This window comes from Octopus sinensis, linkage group LG3, assembly GCF_006345805.1.
Source record: "Octopus sinensis linkage group LG3, ASM634580v1, whole genome shotgun sequence".
In the NCBI taxonomy this organism is placed as follows: Eukaryota; Metazoa; Mollusca; class Cephalopoda; order Octopoda; family Octopodidae; genus Octopus; species Octopus sinensis.
In genome coordinates, this window is record NC_042999.1 from 165,807,646 (window position 1) to 165,825,753 (window position 18,108).

Genomic DNA, 18,108 nt, shown 5'->3' on the forward strand with positions numbered 1-18,108 from the left:
AAAACTATTTTCCTAGTTAGTCTTCCTTTGACATTACTACATCTCTTATGTGTCCATAGCTTACATTTGGTGCATCTTATAGAGTTTCTACCTACGCCTTTTCTACAGATTGAGCAAGGCCATCTACCTGAAGGCGTTTGTGATTGGTCCACCTTCCTACTTATTAGGACTTTGGTTTTGGCTAGGTTGATTCTAAGGCCCTTCGATTCTAAACCTTGCTTCCACACCTGAAACTTCTCCTCCAGTTCTGATAGAGACTCAGCAATTAGAGCAAGGTCATCAGCATAGAGGAGCTCCCAGGGGCATCCTGTCTTGAATTCCTCCGTTATTGCCTGGAGGACTAAACCTTGGTGGACCCCAACCTCTACCCTGAATTCTTCACTGTACTCGGTGCCAACCCTCACCTTACTAGCAGCGTCTCTGTACATGGCTTGTACAGCTCTCACTAACCATTTATCTATCCCTAGTTTCCTCATTGACCACCAGATAAGGGATCGGGGGACCCTGTCGAAGGCTTTCTCCATATCGACAAAAGCCAGGTATAGGGGTTTGTCTTTGGCTAGGTATTTCTCCTGCAGCTGTCTTACCAGGAAAATAGCATCAGTAGTACTTTTCCCTGGCACGAACCCAAACTGCATCTGATCGAAGCTAACTCTCTCTCTAATTTGTTGGGCTATAACCCTCTCTGTAACCTTCATTACCTGATCTAGCAGCTTGATACCCCTGTAGTTATTTGTATCTAGGGCGTCACCTTTACCTTTGTAGCAGTTGACTATTATATATATATATATACTTTATTTAAAGCAGCAGAAAATTCAACAAAACCTGTTACTCTGAGTTTCTCGGGAAACTCAGAGTAACAGGTTTTGTTGAAGTTTCTGCTGCTTTAAATAAAGCATATTACTCTACCACTGGTATTTGAATACTCTTTTTTCCACCTTGTTTCACATTTATGTGTTTACTCCGGTATATATATATATATATATATATATATATAGAGAGAGAGAGAGAGAGAGAGAGAGATACGACGGGCTTCTTTCAGTTTCCGTCTACCAAACCACTCACAAGGCTTTGGCCAGCCCGAGGCTATAAAAGACACTTGCTCAAAGTGCCACGCAGTGGGATTGAACCCGGAACCATGTGGTTGGGAAGCAAGCTTCTTACCAAACACCCACTATCCCTTTTTTTATGGTCATTGTCTAGAATCATTAAAATAACGATTCTCCTACTTCACTACTTGTGATTTTAATCACTTAAAATAAAGTGTTAGCATCTACTTTACTTAATGGCCATGCGTTAACCTACATTAAAAAATCATAAGAGAATGAGAGCCTCTACGTTGTCGTTCAACATGCTAGAAATACAACCAAATCTGTTTTGAACTACACCCTTATTCTCTTGCAAAATGCCGGAACAATGCGACCCTAGATACACTATGTTGGAATAACATTTAGAAAAAAGAAGATAGGTTGATAAAAGTTAGAACACCTTTGATCGAAGTTGACCGGGGAGCTAATTCAACAGCATTGAACACACGCCTACTTACCTTACAACAGTCATATCTGACACGAACTTAGGAGCGAGTTTCTGTGATCACTCGGTCTGTTAGAAATAGGAGCAAAATCTTTCTCAAATCGCACGATACTGTCTTTGAAAGAAAGAAGGACATATATGATAATGTAGTTTGTGACTAACTGTGTCCGAAAAGACATGATGGGGAAAGTGAGAAATACCTTTGAACTTTAATTCGTTCGACAAGGACTGACTTGTGACAAAACCACGACACAGAAATGATTAAAACCAGTTTCTTTTGCCTGTATATCCTAAGTAGTCGAGACATCACAGCTACATAACGCTACTCGGAGCTAACTTACGGTTATATTAACACCCCCAGCAACTATCACACGGATATCTGCAATGTTAAATCATGACCAATTTATTCATTACCTACTTGGTGAAATACTGTACGAAAAAATAAACAAATAAAATACCAAATTTGCATAAGGAGACACGAATACTTCTTACGATAGACGAACAGTTAATGATTTCTAATAGCGGCACAAAGAAAATTACAATCACAACAAACAACCAGGAAGCAGAATAAGTGCGTGAATTATAATTAAAGAAAAGTGGCATAAGTAGAGAGATTTTAGTAGAAATACAGTCAATTTAATCGCCCCTATGTAATTGACAGGTACTCGATGTATCGACCCGCGAAGAATTAAAGAGAAAGTGAACACCCGGAGAAAGAAATAGTAAGAAGCGAAGAGGGAGGGGGTGGAGGTGTGTCTTACGTCACAGCCTCTTTGTGAGGTGAAACATGGCAGCTACCGTGTTCAACATCTTGGCATGGTAACCAAGCTTTCAGTCTTCTCTTTTGGCTGCCAGCAGCAGCACGGATCTATGCTGCCTCTCTCACCCTTCGGATACATTACTATATATTTCCCTAACAACCAGTGTAAGTAAAATCATCGCCTGTCTTCCTTTTTTTTCTCCTTTTCGCTTATCTGGTTGGTAAATGGCTCAAAGCTTATCGATCCGAGATTCCACACAAAACCGTCGTCTTGCTACACTTGGACGACGTCTGGCCACCAAATCCCATTCTCACTTTTACACATACAATACATGTATATATATATATTTGAGAACATAATCTTTGTGGAGAATGGCGATTTGACGTCTATATCTAGCATGTTGACTGTCCACTTTTCGTGTTCACTCCTTAATTGGTATATATAAATATTTTAATCTTCGGATTCTTTTTTAATATGCTAGACCACTGGTTTTAATTGATAAATATCAATTTCTACCCTTAATTAATTATATATATATATATATATATTTGTGTGTGTAAAGTTAGTGCGTTAAATATAGTTTTTTTTGGTTTTTTCTTTTAAATTCCTTTGGAGTCGGGGTAAAACTTGCTGCATTTTCTGTGTCGTCGTCTTCGTCTCTTCTTTCTGATCAAATAAAAAGCTTTCAAGTCAACTTTTATCCTCGTGAGGTCGATGAAATACGAGACCACTATCATATACTGGTGTCAGTATGTCGATTCTATCCAGCTTGTAATTTACCTTTACACTAATTGCTTTCTGTGCCCAGTTAAATTATCATTTAAGGCAGATTGCAGAATCAATAAACTGTTTGACCAAATGACTTGCGTTATTTTGCTACATTTCTCAAGGTGTTGAGTTCAAACCCTGCCCTAGTCGAATATACTCTCCATATTTTTGGTATCGATATGTACGAGTTGTGTGCTAATATTAATATTCACTGTTTGCCTTCCCAAAAGTTGTAGGCCTTGTGCTAATATTAGAAACTCTTTCAATTTTTTTTTTATAGTTAATTTTGACTTGGCCAAGAGAATAGGACACTTGCGCTGACAACTTTACTGTCTTTATTTCCATCTGCCTTAGTTCCGAGTTCAAATTCAGCCGAGCTCAACGTTGTCTTCTCTCCCGACGACGGACTTAGATAAAAATGCATTAACATACTTGACCGCTTCAATCGAATTAAACTTGTCTTCAAAGAATTTGGACTTTGTTACCCAGTCAAAAGAAATTGTTCAAATGCCGTAGAAAGGTTCACTAAATCAGTATCTCCCCCTTTCTTGTTTCACTGGATTTTAGTCTGCCATCATTTTTGACGTCGATGAATTAAATACCAGTAAGATACTAGTGTAACTGAATTGGTTATAACTTCACAAGCAGCATATGAGATTGGTTTTTCACATAATCAAAACTAAGGTGAGCATAGTAGAGCTGGAGCTCAGCTGGTTTCGATTCCCGTCTGTCGCTATTTCATCTTTTTCAGCTCATGAACTTGAAGGAGGTATTAACATGACACACATTTTTTTCCTCCCTATGTCCGGTAGTAGTAATGATTTTGACTCTAAGCCTAAAACAGAGAACTGAATGAATCTCACACCCCACAAGCTCTTGTGGTATTTTGTCAACTTCGTTTTCTTATAAGGAAGCAGATTTTCTGCTGTTGCTAGCGGTAACAACTATCGATGATTTGTTACATGTATGAACTTGTATTGCGGTTGTGAGCATTTCACAACCATGGCCGAATCACAACCAAGTCCGCTTCACTATCGTGAGTTCTTAATACGCAACACCTCCTACAAGTGTTTTATTTACCGTGGTCCTAAGCAAGCTTGAATAAATGGAAACTGTATGGCGATTCATCGAATGAACTATACGTTTGATGCAAGGACCTCTTGTTTGTTAGATTGGCAGTGTGTGGTTAAGGATAAGTGTCGGCGGAGTACTTGGCCATTACTGTCACAATAATTCGAGGAGTTGGAGGAATCAGAATTTTTTTACTGCAAGAGTCTTTGTTATAAAATCAATTATTTTGTATTGTCAATCAGACGTTAACCTCAATTCACAGTCGTAAGATAATTCCAGTGCACGATATACGTAAACACAAGCACCACATCGCTCGCTATCACACCAACGTGTATGTGTGTGTGTGTGTGTGTACTTTGCTCAGACAATTATCTGAATTTAGGTACTGCAGAACACTAATGGCTAGCTCCGAGGGGCATATCAAAGTGCACAGTCGCCTTGCCTGGAAAGTACTTAGTGATATTGAAGAATATTTGCCCCATTCCACGTCTCCAAAGAATTCATGAAGAGGGTCTTCATAGCAGCCATCAAGAAAATTCTCCTCAACAGGTGTGAAGCTTGGATTGCCACTAGATCCATAGCCAAGTCTCTCAATAGCTGCTACACTTAAATGCTCAAAATAGCCTTTGGCACTATTGGATGCCGAGAGTGACCTAGAGCAACTCTGTGGTGACCTCCCCTAGTTGACCAACAAGATGGCAGAATGAGCTTGCTCTCTTACTCTTTTACTCTTTTACTTGTTTCAGTCATTTGACTGCGGTCATGCTGGAGCACCGCCTTTAATCGAGCAACTCGACCCCGGGACTTATTCTTTTTGTAAGCCCAGTACTTATTCTATCGGTCTCTTTTGCCGAACCGCTAAGTAACAGGGACATAAACACACCAGCATTGGTTGTCAAGCAATGCTAGGGGGACAAACACAGACACACAAACAAACACACACACACATATATATATATACATATATACGACAGGCTTCTTTCAGTTTCCGTCTACCAAATCCACTCACAAGGCATTGGTCGGCCCGGGGCTATAGCAGAAGACACTTGCCCAAGGTGCTATGCAGTGGGACTGAACCTGGAACCATGTGGTTGGTTAGCAAGCTACTTACCACACAGTCACTCCTGCGCCTGGGTATTCTAAGAAACTCAGGGAGAGTTGCTCCATGGGAGGATGAACTATGGGCATCCACACTGACCCCATGGGAGCAGCTAACTTACACAACCAAGTACGTTTTTATTTTGTGGTCTCAAAAAGCAATTTCAAGTCTGCGTTTGTTTGCAGTTTTTATTCTTAGATTCTGTCAATTTTACTTGTATTCTTTTGATCTAGTGACCTCATTACATCCAACTTTGTCATTGTTACCCAATGGGGGAAGCTGTATTTTGAGGGCATTCGCATATTGTTGGCAATGATATTGTTAGTGTTTCTGGATTAAGTTTACATTTGCTTTTTTAATGATATTTTCTGTCTTTGGTGTGTAAGGTACTTTGTGAATTTGGTTTAAAGGGGCTTTCTAGATTCTGGATTGCATGTAGAACTTCAATATTCCATGCAAGGCCTTCTACTTTCTTCCCTCTGTCTTTTATGTCAAGTACTCATGTATGAGCTTCTTAGTGAACTGGTTTATTTTCATGATTTTCTATTTGTTGTGTTAAGTAGGATTTTCCAACATCTCTGGAGGAAACCTCCACGTTACCTTATGTCTTATGTTTCTCAAGTCCATTAGCTATCTTAATAACACAAATATTCTATGTACGTAATCTATACATGTACAGTTTGTAAATATATTTATGTAATGTATGCATGCATACAATATATGTTTGTATTCATGTTTATATACACACATATCTATATCTCAACTCTCATAATTTTACACCCACTCTCCATCCTGATATGGCTTGGATGTAAAATGTGTCTCTATCTGTCTCTGTTGTGTGTGCATATAATATAGTTTGTGTATGTATATATATATATAGTATACATATATCTGCATAGAACTTGGACAATAAATGATGATGATGATGATATATATATTTTTTTCCCTCTTTCTTATATATATATATATATATATATATAATAAATATATAGATAAATAAAGCATTGAAGGATATGAAGGCAGGGAAGGTTCCTAGTCCATCAGGAATTACTGCTGAGATACTTAAAACATCTGAAGGAGTGGGATACAGACTAGTTATCTTATGGTTAATCAGTTAGTACAGGAAGGTATTGTACCCAATAACTGGTGTAGCAGCATTATAGTCAACTGTTACAAGGTTAAAAGAGATGCCTTAGACAGAAGTAATTACAGAGGTATCAAATTTCTGTATCAGGTCATGGAAGTTACAGAAAGGTGTATAGCTCAACCAATTAGGCAGAGAGTGTCACCTAGATGAGATGCAATTGGTTTTGTGCCAAGGTGAAACCTTACTGATACTCTGTTTCTTGTGAGACAACTGCAAGAGAAGTATTTACTTCACTAATTTGCTGTATTTCGCCTTTGTTGACTTGAAGAAATCCTTTGACAGGTCCCTTGCTCCGTCATCGGGTGACTGCTATGGATGCTAGGGGTAGATGTATAGTTGGCGAGAGTTGTCCAAGGGTTAGCAATAAATACATCAGTAAGTTTAATGTGCAGGTAGGAGTTCGCCAGGGTTCATTTCTCTGTTATCTCCTATTTATCATAGCCCTTAGGGCCATAACACAGGAGTTTAAAATTGGTTGTCTGTCGGAGTTTCTCTATACTGACAACCTTGTTCTTATTGTGGAATCTGTTGTAGATTTGGAAATAAAGTCCAGGTGTGGAAGCAAAACCTATACTCAAAGGTCCTTAAGGTTAACTGAGCAAAGACCAAAGTTACAGTAAGCAGGAAAACAAACAACTAATCCCTTCAGGAAAAGGGTTCTGTTTAATATGTAGAAAAGACTTTGGTAGAAATTCCATAGAGTGTATCCAGTGCAAACTGTAGACTAACAGAAAAGACAAGGCTTTGAGTGTAGCAGATGTGTAGAAGCAATACACAATAAGAACAGCTAGAAAATAGATTTTCTCAAATGCAGGACCCTTAAAAGTAGTAGATAGCAGTGGAGGAGGATGCCTTGAAAGATAGTCACAAGAATAAGAATCAACTGGATGTTAGCATGCTCCATCAGATGTGCAGTGTCAGTGTACACATATGACAAAGTGTAAATATGTTGAGAAAAATTGGGCATAAGAGATATCTGATGTAATGTGCTCGACAGAAGACTATGCTTGTATGGTTATGTGATAGATATATGGATGAGGACAGGTGCATAACAAAGCACTAACTGTTGAATGTGGAAGGAACCTCTTGAAGAAGGAGACCCAGAAAGACATGAGACAAAGTAGTGAAGACCAACTTCAGGTTGTTGAGCTTCACAGGGGGGATGACAAAGGATTAGGATGATTGGCAATTCACCATGTTCTAGCAGAGTTGATCATCTCAGCAAAAATGAGGAACTGAGAGCCTATCATTATATTATTAATGTCTTTGCCCCTGCACCCAATCTGTCCCCATTGATTCCTCTCCACTGCTCATCTTCATAACACTCATTGCTCCTTCACCTCTCTAACTATGGTACTATATCCTCAGTTATTGTAATTATATGAGAGCAGAACTGCATATATTCCATCTCTCTTTTGTGCTACCAGTTCTCTCTCTTCTTGGAAACACTTCTTTTGCCATCCATCCTGCACTCTCAAGATCATCCCTACTTTTTTTAAAATATTTTTTATTTGTATGTGTATATATCACCGTATTGACTAGACTAGATGTCGTTACACATGACTAATCACAATGTGCTACAGTGCAGTGTTGTAGCTTTCAAATAATACCACTCTGCTGGCTAGGTTGGTGAGTAGCATTCTCCCTGAACAGAATACAAGTCAAAAAATACCTTAGGAATGAGAACCCAGGTTCGAAATTTCCCCAAGACACCTGATGAAGGCTGGAGAGTATTTCAGCCAAAACGTTGTGTTAACAAACAAGATGAGGACAAATATCTGTCAAATGTAAATAATGTACATAATTCCTCATCTCTTAAATAAAGAATTGTATTATCATTTTAACTTTTTCTCAATAAAAGTTAAATCAATAGAAATTTAACCACTATGCTTTCCCTGGTGAAGAGAAATTGGCCTGCAAGAGTCCTGTGTTAGTGACACATAAAAAGTACTTTGGCCAGCACCATATTAGAGCACACATGCTGGTGCCATGTTAAAAGCATCCAATAGACACTGTAAAGTGGTTACCTGTAGGAAGGGCATCCAGCTATATAAACCAAACCAAATCAGACTGGAATGTGGTGCAGCTCACCAGCTCTGGTCAAACTGTCCAACTCATTACAGAATGGAGAATAGACGTTAAAGGATGATGATATAAAGTAATCGACAAAGAAATAAAAACAAATGCTTATTTTACTGCTAAGTATTACTCTCTTTTACTTGCTTTAGTCATTTGCCTGTGGCCATGCTGGTGCACCACCTTTGGTCGAGCAAGAAAAAGTACCTGCAAAATTATCATGTGAAAAATGTGACACGACTTTCTTTCCAGTCTTTTAGGAGTGGTTGTGTGGTAAGAACTTGCTTCCCAACTACATGGTTCCGGGTGCAGTCCCACTGTGAGGCACCTTGGGCCGACCAAAGCCTTGTGAGTGGATATGGTAGACGGAAACTGAAAGAAGCCTGTCATATATATGTGTGTGTGTGTTTGTTATTTGTGTCTGTTTCTCCCCCACCATCACTTGACAACCAGTGTTGGTGTGTTTATGTCCCACGTCACTTAGCAGTTCAGCAAATAAAACTGATAGAATAAGTACCAGGCTTACAAAGAATAAGTTCTGGGATCGAGTTGTTCGACTAAAGGTGGTGCTGAAGCATGGCCACAGTCAAATGACTGAAACAAGCAAAAGAATAAAAGTGTGTGTGTATAAACCTGTCAAACCAAGTGGAACCACAGTTGTGACTGATGAATAACAGGTGGCATGTAAAAAGCACCCTTCAAACGTTGGGCCTCACGGAGGTGGTAAATGACCAAGACCTTTGGCAATATGCTGTGCTTGAGAAGACTTGTCAAGCCAAGGGAAATCGTAGTTGTGGCTGATGCTGGAGTCTCTTAACTAGCATTCATGATGGTTGCATGTAAAAAAGCACCCACTACACTCTTGGAGTGGTTGGCATTAGGAAGAGCATCCAGCTGTAGAAACCATGCCAGATCAGATTTGAACCTGGTGCAGCTTATATATATATATAATATATATATATATATATATATATATATATCATCATCATCATCGTTTAACGTCCGCTTTCCATGCTAGCATGGGTTGGACGGTTCAACTGGGGTCTGGGGAGCCCGAAGGCTGCACCAGGCCAGTCAGATCTGGCAGTGTTTCTACAGCTGGATGCCCTTCCTAACGCCAACCACTCCGAGAGTGTAGTGGGTGATTTTATGTGTCACCGACACAGGTGCCAGACGAGGCTGGCAGACGGCCACGCTCGGATGGTGTTTTTTATGTGCCACCGACACAGGTGCCAGACGAGGCTGGCAGACGGCCACGCTCGGATGGTGTTTTTTATGTGCCACCGACACAGGTGCCAGACGACGCTGGCGAACGGCCACAATCGGATGGTGTTTGTTACGTGCTCACAGCACGGAGGCCAGTCAATGCGGTACTGGCTACGGCAACGTTCGGATGGTTTCCTTATGTGCCACCGGCACTGGTACCACAAAGATACAAATTCCATTGATGTTCATCTATTTTGATTTGGTTTGATATATATATGAACCATCCGATCTTCTGATTACCTCATTTCTTCTAATATATATATATATATATGTATATATATATATATATATATATATATATATATATATATATATATACATATATATATATACCAATTTCTGTATGCTCCCGTGTGTGTACAGAAGATGCACTTGTCTGGCAAGTGGTTTGATATGAGACTGTTTTGAAATTAAAACATATCATGAAAGACAAATAATGGTTTCAAATTTTGTCACATGGCTAGCAGTTTTAGGGTGAGTCGATTACATCCACCCTAGTGTTCAACTGGTACCTATTTTATTGACCCCAAAAGGTAGAAAGGCAAATTTGACCCTGGCGGACTTGGAACTCAGAATGTAAAGACGACCAAATTGCCTGCCACTAAGCATTGTAGCTGGTGTGCTAACGATTCTGTCAGTTCACAGCAACTCGAATAATAAATGTCTTAGTGAAATTGGTATTATTTCATTCTTTCATGATTTTCACTAAGAAAAAAAAAACACTCGGATTTTTTGCATGGAATCAAGTACCCTGACGCTCAGAAAAAAGTGGGAGTGGGAAACCAAACCCTTTATATCCCAGAATCATTTGAAATTTTTTTCCGTTGACTGAATTCCAGTGACTTCCTAGTATGCTACAAAACCCTTTTTTGGGTTCAGAAAACGGGATGGGGGGTGGGGGTGGAACACCCAGAAATTTCACCCCCACCCCCATTTTCAAATATTTTTTGCTGTTTCTTTCTTTACCCATAATTTTAGATAACGTTTTGCAGAAATACGTTTCGAGAGAGTGTGGATTACATTAGATTGAAAATTCAAAGAAGTTTGAAATGAATTAGTGAAAATGCAGAGCTTATAGAAGTTAGTGGTAATGAAGTGTGGAGAGATAAACAATAAATTCATCTTAAAAAAAAAACATTAGTTTTTGCATGTATGAGTGAAATGGAGAAAGAAGTATATTGACAAAATATCTTTTTCCTACCTCTTAAAATCATAATCATCATCGTTTAACGTCAGCTTTCCATGCTAGCATGAGTTGGATGATTTGATTGAGGACTGGTGAGCCAGAAGGCTGCACCAGGCTCCAATCTGATCCGGCAGAGTTTCTACAGCTGGATGCCCTTCCTAACGCCAACCACTCTGAGAGTGTAGTGGGTGCTTTTACATACCACTGGTACGAGGGCCAGTCAGGCGGTACTGGCAACGGCCACGCTCAAGTGGTGATCTTTACGTGCCACCTGCACAGGTGCCAGTCCAGCGTCACTGGCAACGACCTCGCTCAAATGTTTTTTCACATGCCACCGGCACAAGTGCCAGTAGGGCGACGCTGGTAACAATCATGCTCGGATGGTGCATTTTACATGCCACCGGCACGGAAGCCAGTCTGCTGCTCTGGCAGCGATCACGCTTGGATGGTGCTCTTGCACTCCACTCGCACGGGTGCCAGTCATCGAATTTGCAAATTTGACTTGAGATTTTCCTAGCTTGCCAATCTTTAGTCAAACCGTCCAACCCATGCGAGAATGGAAAGCAGACGTTAAACAATGATGGGGAAGATGATGTATAATGATATATATAATTATGATAGATTGTTCAACCATTCAATGTTTAGGCAAACTTTGTCACCCACTCTCTCTCTCTCTCTCTCCCCATACAAAAATGAAACACATTTCGGCACCAAAAGTTGCAAAGGGAAAATCTATTTATGGTGCCGAAATGTGTTTCATTTTTGTATGGGGAGAGAGAGAGAGAGAGAGAGAGTGGGTGACAAAGTTTACCTAAACATTGAATGGGTGAACAATCTATCATAATTTTATATATCATTATACATCATTGTTTAACGTCTGCTTTCCATTCTGGCATGGGTTGGACGGCTTGACTGAGGACTGGCAAGCCAGGAAAATCTATTCGGGGTTATTATATTATATCCAGTGATTTTAAGAGGTAAGAAAAAGATATTTTGTTAATATTATACTTTTACTCCGTTTCACATGCAAAAACTCTAACGTGTTATTATTTTTTTTTTTAAGATGAATTTATTGTTTATCTCTCCACACTTCGTTACCATTAACTTCTATGACTATATTTAGTCATTTCAAACTTCTTCAAATTTTCGATCTAATGTATTCCACACTCTCTCGAAAACGTATTTCTGCAAAATGTTATATAAAATTATGGTAAAGAAAGAAATAGCAAAAAAATATTTGAAAATGGAGGTGGGGGTGAAATTTCTGAGGGTTCTACTCCCACCCCACCCCGTTATCCGGACCCAGAAAAGGCTTTTGGGTTAATGTTTACATTCTTGACCCGCAAATGAAAATCCAAGGAAAATATACTGGAATGAGTGTTAAACAATGTGTAGGAAACGAATATGAAAAAAAAAAATGCGTGCAAAGCAACGGGAGGGTGGAGAGGACATCGGAAAACTCACAAAATCCGAGTTTTTCCCTCATAACTTATAGGAAAATGGATTTTATTCAATGAAATTTTATAGAAATACCTTTCAAACGGCATACATTACGATTATAAAGTAATTTGTGGGGAAAATCTTTTCCAAAGGGTGGGGAGAGAACTTCGGAAAATTCACAAGATCCAAGTTTTCTCCTCATAACTGTATATGTGTATGTATATATATATATGTGTGTGTGTGTGTGTATGTATATATAGCTATCTCTCTCTATATATAGAGATAGAGAGAGAGAAAGTAATAACGATGAAGAATTAAAAAAGCGTAAAAATAATTGAAAATGAAATAAAATTGAAGCCAAAACATTAAAAATTATTGAAAGAGGGTAGGAATAAACACTACATAGTGTAGTAGTACTACGCTAGGGTATCTGTAGAAAGTTGAATGTGATTTCAGAATAACGAAGAAAATTCAGATCTTGGGAATTTTCTGAAAGTCCTCTCCTCACCTCAAGATTTTCCCCACAAAATACTTTATAGTCATAATGTATGCCGTTTCAATGGTATCTATATAAAATTTCATTGAAAAAACCCCATTTTCCTAAAAAGTTATGAGGGAAAAACTCGGATTTTGTGAATTTTCCGAAGTCTTCTCCTCACCTCCTTGGAAAAGATTTTCCCCACAAATTTCTATATAATCTTAATGTAAAATTTCATTGAAAAAAACCTCATTTTCCTAAAAGTTATGAGGGAAAAGCTCGGATCTTGTGAATTTTCCAAAGTCCTCTCCCTACCCTCCCGTTGCTTTGCACGCATTTTTTTTTAATATTCGTTTCCTACATATTGTTTTACACCCATTCCATTATATTTTGTTTGGATTTTCCTTTCCGGGTCAAGATGTAAACATTAATCGGGTTTTGTAGCACATTAGGTCACTGGAATTCAGTCAACGAAAAAAAAAAAAAAATTCCAATAATTCCGGGCTATGGCGGGGTCCGGTTTCACTCACACCCCCTTTTTTTTCCGAACAAAAATAAGGGGTTTGCAGATGCAAAAAATCCGAGCTTTTTTTTTTTCTTTGGGAAAATCGTGCAGGTGTAAAGATCAGTGCGAGTAGGAGGTGAATTTCCCAGGCTTCTACCTCACCCCGTCCCGTTTTCCGGACCCATAAAAGGGTTTTGTAGCATATTAGGAGGTCACCGGAATTCATGCTTTACCGTGAAGTTATGTTTTTGTGTTTTTTGACTGGCTAATACGAGTCTCCGTACTGTAATTGTTATAGGTACACACACACATACATAGATGTATGTATATTAATGCATGCTCTTTTTTTTTTTTAACTGGCATCGCCATAAGGTGAAACGATGACGCCTCAACTTCTTTAGGTCTCTCCGTGCCCCGGTAGGACAAAGCTGTTTTCACGTTTGAGATTTGGCCTGAATGCTCGCGTTAAATAGGCGTCTAAAAGGCGCGACCACAATGGTCAGTTGGTGGTGGAAGACTTGATTGCTTTTGTGTGTGTGAATGCTTGTGTGTTTATTTTACCTTGTCAATTTGATAGTTTATTATTTCGTATTTATGTTGAACTTGTATATATAAGTCAATGTTCTCGAGACAGAGGAATCATAACTTTATTGCATTTTTTTCTTTTGCTAACCTCGTGGCCAATATATAATGGAGATTTTTATTTATTGTCTGTAATAATAATAACAAAAATAATTTTGTATGATACAATCGGTAGAATGTCAAATAATATGCTCTGTAATTAGTCGCCTCAATCTATTTTCTAAGTTCAAATCTCGCTTAGGTCGGCTTTATTTTTCACCTTTCCCGGATTCAATAAAATATGTATTCGATCTAATCGAATTTCTCTCTCTGCCAATATTTGTGGCCTCGTGCTTAAGTGAGAAATCAATATTTTTTTTATTGTACCAGTCTTTGACCGATGATTCTACCACTCCCCTCTATGTTTGTAATTTTGCTTCCCTCTTCAGGAAGAAGAAGAAGAAGCGGTAGAGCGTCGGTCGGAATGCGTTTAGTGTTTCAATTACGTCCCTTTACGTTCTAAGCTGAAACCCCGCCGGAGATGACTTTCACTGTTCGTGGGTCGATAAAATAAGTACCAGGCAGGGAAAGCTTTAATCGACTGGTCCTATCTCTCCAAAATGTGTGGCCTCGTGCCATTCTTGAGAATCACTGTTGTCACGTGTGGACACAAAAGTACAAGATAATTCCGCGATTGCAAGGTAAGACACCCTGGGATGAGTAGATGGGATATGACCAGATATCACAGACAGCACTTGACGTTCAACAAGTGCAGTTTACTTGGGATAGTACTGCTGCTGCCGCTGCTACTGCTGCTACACGACGATAGTTGTGATGCTGATTGTAATGACAATGATGATACCTGATGGTGGTACTGTTTCTTGCTTTTATAATAATCGTTTTAATGTCACTTGAAAAGTGCAGTCGTCGTCACAAGTGTTCTGCAGCCGTCCATCAAACACTACTACACTCTTCTTACACTGCATTCAATAGATTCTCTCTCTCCCCATCTGTCTCTCTATCTATAAATATGTCTCTCTGTTTTGCTTCCCGTCTATGTTGCCTCTTTTGTTTAAATATTTCTTTTTAGCTAATCACTATTTCGAATCCAACATTCTTCGCCAATTCCACTTGCTTTCATAATTATTATTTATTTTAATTACGACAGTTCACTGTTATTATTATTCCGAGTGTTTTTAAATAATATGATTTCACTAATTGGCTTTTTTTTTTCTCTGTAAATTATTTTTTCCTCGCCTTATTATTTCTTTTTTATAATCCACCCGTTTCAAATCCCCGAAACATGATTCAACATCATTATATATTTATATATGTGTATGTATACACAGCATTTTTATAATGGTGAAATAATGTTATTTTCTGTGCAGAGTCCTGATTATTTATTTATATTATAAACATAAATAGTTTTGACTCTTTAAACATAAATATTTCACCAATATTATTTTCCAACAAACGTTACAGCAAAAATTTTTAAAAAATAATAAACCTATCTAACTTCAAGACAACATTATCGACTTGAAGAGTTGTATTTATTGATCTTTTCTTGTTGTTTCGTTTGGAAAAAAAAAAAAAAAACCTGCATATTTTCCAGGGATTAAGGGTACCTGTTGATTTGAAGTGGGTTCTGTGTTACAGAAATATTTGCGCTAATATCCGACCAAGGTGCTTCATTGTAGTTTTTTCTTGTTTTTTTTGAAGATATATAATTCTAGTGAACATAAGATATTCATCTGGAGAACACGAGACTATTTGAGAGAGCTAATTAGATTGTATCTGGTTTATCTAGTAATGCCATTTTAAGTGGACATGTCTGTTCCGGTATGCTACATCTACTTTTACATTGTCACCCTGGGTCACTGCATTCCTTCAAAACGTTGTGACTATCGGTTTTCTTATAACAGGGCACAAAGTTTTAGTGTTTTAGAGGAGGAGGGGAATAACGCATACCGTGCAATATATTCACGCCTTTACCACCGGCTTTAGTGTCGTCGAGTGGATAAGAAATTCGCTTCGTAATCTTGACATTCCAGGTTCAATCCCACTGCACAACATACTGAACCTCTGCTTGACCCCCATGCATTGTGAAAGAAAATGGATTGACAAACTGTAGAAGATAATTAAACTTTAGCACAGCGTCACCATGGAATTTATCAGAGCCTTGTCACTATTTAAAGGAATATATTATCTATATCGAACCGGAAAACAAAATTCTGTATTAAAAGTGGTAGATATGGTTGTGAGCGCGTAACAGTGAGTTGTCTAATGAGCATATCAATGAAAACTAGCTTTCCACGTCCAGTGAATTTTGTGTACGCAGAACCTTGTTTAATCCCAGATAACTCTGATGAAGCAAACCTAGGATTAAAAGCCTTCCGACCATAACCACATCATCACTTATTTAGACTGTGTGTTTAGGGTTACATAAGTTAACGGTATTTCTGTTTTTTGTTTTTTTTTAACAGTAGGTGTGTGATTTGAAGGATATCTGACTGCTATTTCTAGCAATTTTAGTGGATGTCTAAAATTGCTTTATTTTGCCGGTGTCTCGTCACTACCCGGACATCAGTTTCAGCTCCCAATTGGTCCATTACTCACAATACCGAGCTGTGTAAGTTTAAGGTTGGTTGGTAGGTAGGTAGGTAGGTAGGTTTTAATCACAGCAGGCTTAACGAAATCCGGGTAAGATCTTATAATTTTCACGTTAATACAAAAAAGAATGAAAAGTTTTAATCATAACAATTTTATCATACAGTAATGAAGAGAATGAATTAAAAACAGTGTTCAATTTCTCTTATTTGCGTCAAGGGCGCCATAATGACAATATGAAACACAATTTAAAACTGATACTGCACAAATGAACATACGGTAGAATTGTGTGTATGTAAACAGCAGTTTGATAACTGTCAGGACACGAAACTCATGACCATTAAGTCACCCTGTAACTTCTGCCACTTAATATGTATAGGATTCATATGTGTACTTACATGTGCGATGTAGTCATGTCTTTTTTTTTGTTTTAGTCTGGAAGTAGGGGGTGTGACCACTGTCTTTGCAAATCTGTGACCAGTGAGATTGGTGTCTTCAACCCTTTAGCATTCAGATTACTCTATCAAATGCAATGTTTACTTATTCACACATTGTTTTGAATTAATCCTGCATTATCTTGTAGCTTCAAGATTTCAATGATGTGATCATACAGTTTTAGAATGACATTGTAGGGTAGGTGTGACGTGCTGGATCGGGTCAGTTTTAGCATAAAAAGGTAAAATATTTGGACTAGATGTGGTCAGTTTAAATGCTAGAGTTAAGGTTCTGTTAGAGGACCCCAGAAAAGACTGAGAGGAGAGAGTGTGTCTGTGAATCAGTGAATATGCTACAGGGTGACTTGGTGCCAATCGAGTGGATTTTCTCTGAATGAGAAGTCCATTGTGTGTCTCACCTGAGCTTTGTGAAGGATTAATAGTTTAAGAGGAATGTTTGTCTTTGTTGTGTAGTCTTTTCTGTGTTAACGTTGTCACTTTACTTGGAAAGATCCTCGATGATGGTGAAGTGTGATATTTGAAATGATTATGAGGGTTATTAGTTGTGTGTTGCTCTTGTTTAAGCGGGGATGAGGTGCAGTGATTATATTTTTTAGATGGAAACTAAAAGAAGCCCATTGTATATGTGTGTGTGTGTGTATATATATATATATATACATACATATATATGTATGTGTGTTTGTCTCTCTCTTTATCTTGATAGTTGTAAATGATTGTCACTGTCATACAAGCAGTGTTATTCCTTTTCAATATTCTGCAAGAACATGTCTAGCCAGGGGGAAATATTACCTTGCTTGGAAATTGGTGATTGTTGTTGACAGTAAGAGCATCCGGCCATAAAAAGTTTACCTCAATGAATTCTATCTGGAAACGTGGACATTAAAATGATAATGATGTTGAAAAAATGTTAATATATCATTGAATGAATACCAGATGTATGAATGTGTGGATGTAGGTGTGTTATTGGTTATATGAATGTGTGTGTGTGTATGTATGTGCATTAGTGCCAGCATTCATGCATCTGGTATATACACATGTATATACATTTGCCGGCCTTGCCTATGCCAACTCCCAAACAGCAAGAAGCCACCAGCTTCCAGTTCAGCCATGCAGTTCAAGGGATTCGCCTTTCTAATGAATCTGGTGTCATTGAAT

The 18,108-nt window shown here is 38.4% G+C and overlaps 1 protein-coding gene across 5 annotated transcripts in view; it reads left to right on the forward strand.

The window, feature by feature from the left end:
- Positions 1-1,386: 1,386 nt before the first annotated feature.
- Positions 1,387-18,108, forward strand: part of LOC115209135 (palmitoyltransferase ZDHHC3) — a 111,914-nt gene continuing 95,192 nt past the window's right edge. The window contains exon 1 of one of the 5 annotated variants that reach the window (XM_036501587.1): positions 1,387-2,458. The gene's annotated coding sequence lies outside the window, so the exon portion shown is untranslated. Of the gene's footprint in view, positions 2,459-14,420; positions 14,593-18,108 lie in introns of those variants that run through there. The other 4 variants (XM_029777285.2, XM_029777284.2, XM_029777287.2 and 1 more) reach the window with 4 other exon arrangements.